Here is a 1,698-nt window from a genome sequence, read left to right on the forward strand (position 1 = left end):
ATATATATATGTATATTACATATATTATATATCATATAATTGTATTATATATCTCACATATATTATATATTACATATATTATATACAACTGTTTAATTCTTAGAGTAAATACTACTGTCAAAGTCAGTTTCTTTTCTCTTTCCTTCTTTCTTTCTTCTTTTTTTTCTCTTTTTCTCATGTCTCCTCAACACAAAGCAGTCTCCTATAAATTCATTCAGGTTGCTGACCATGTCCACAGTCAAAGCGGCCCCTGAAGTGAAATTAGGTTGGTGAGCCAGCCCTAGTCCTGGATTTCCTATCAGCCCCAGGAGGCCCTGCACTCTTTCTGTAGATGACCTCTCTTGGACCTTTGGGCCAAGCCCTACCAGTCTTGGGATGGCTGATGCACAGAGTGGCGTGCAAGATCTTGGGAGGCACATGGAGGTGAACTCACAGAAAATTGGATGCCCTCGTTGAAAAGGTCCTAAGAGAAACCTGTCCAGACAAACTGCTCTTTCACTTTGCCTGGAGACTTGGGAGACTGCATGGCCTTCCTTAAACGCAGATTGGATCCATTATTGTCTGCCCGCTTGGGGTATTTGGCCATATAGACATCTTTTTTGGCAACCATGACTCCCTCCTTGAAAATCAATTTATAAATAGTGATCTTGTTCATAGGCGTCAACATTACAGTGGCTGTAGGGTTTGAGGAAGAGGGTGGAAAAAGCTATTTTATGTATTTTATTGAACTTATAATTTGTTTTCACTTTTCAGATTCTTTTAGATTTAAAGTGTCACTAACTAATATTATGGGACAGAAGACATAAAGTATCCATCATTATGCTAACCATGTTATAGAATGGCTTTAAATAATGTTATGCCATATACTCATCATTTTTTTCTCCTGACACTGAAAAATTAATTTAATATTGAACTTATGTTTTACAAATTCCTGATATTTGGGACTGACTTTATGATCTCCATGTAAGAATAAAATTTTATTTTATTTTATAAAATTTTCAACAATATTGATTTTTATACTTCAAAGAATCAGGGACTAAATCGGCAGAGAAGGAATTCTAGCTAGATAGGAAAAATACAAATAATTTAATGTTCTATTTAGAAATATAGATGTTGAAAAAAATTGATCTTAAATTAATCAGAAAATTATGTCCCTGATGGCTAGCTTTCATAGTTACAGAAGGTGCTATTCAGACAGGTCTTACCCAGTACAGGACCTTAAGTGCTAAAATACTGATGGGCCAGCCAGGCAAGGTATGACCACTAATGCAGTAGTAGCAAAACTGTTTATAGGCAACCAACTGTTTTCTTGATTGGATCTGAGGCCTGTTCCATGATGGGGAACTCATGCTTGGTCAGAAACAATGGCTAGAGAAGTCATGGGCTCAAAAGAAAACAATTATGTTGGTGTTGCTTTATTAAACAGTTGTGTTACCCACTGCCTTCTAAATATTAATGTTTATGGCCATACTGCTGTGGGATAGTCTGTATGTCAAATGTGTTGCTCTGATTGGTCAATAAACAAAACACTGATTGGCCAGTAGCCAGGCAGGAAGTATAGGCAGGACAAACAGAGAGGAGAATTGAGAGAACAGGAAGGTGGAGAGAGACACTGCCAGCCGTCGCCATGACAAGCAGCATGTGAAGACGCTGGTAAGCCATGAGCCATGTGACAAGGTATAGATTTATAGAAATGGG

General features: G+C 37.5%; 1 pseudogene; it reads right to left on the minus strand.

The window, feature by feature from the left end:
* Positions 1-210: 210 nt before the first annotated feature.
* Positions 211-667, minus strand: LOC131895300 (small ribosomal subunit protein eS10-like; annotated as a pseudogene).
* Positions 668-1,698: the final 1,031 nt, after the last annotated feature.

The sequence above is a fragment of the Peromyscus eremicus genome, chromosome 18, assembly GCF_949786415.1.
Source record: "Peromyscus eremicus chromosome 18, PerEre_H2_v1, whole genome shotgun sequence".
NCBI lineage: Eukaryota > Metazoa > Chordata > Mammalia > Rodentia > Cricetidae > Peromyscus > Peromyscus eremicus.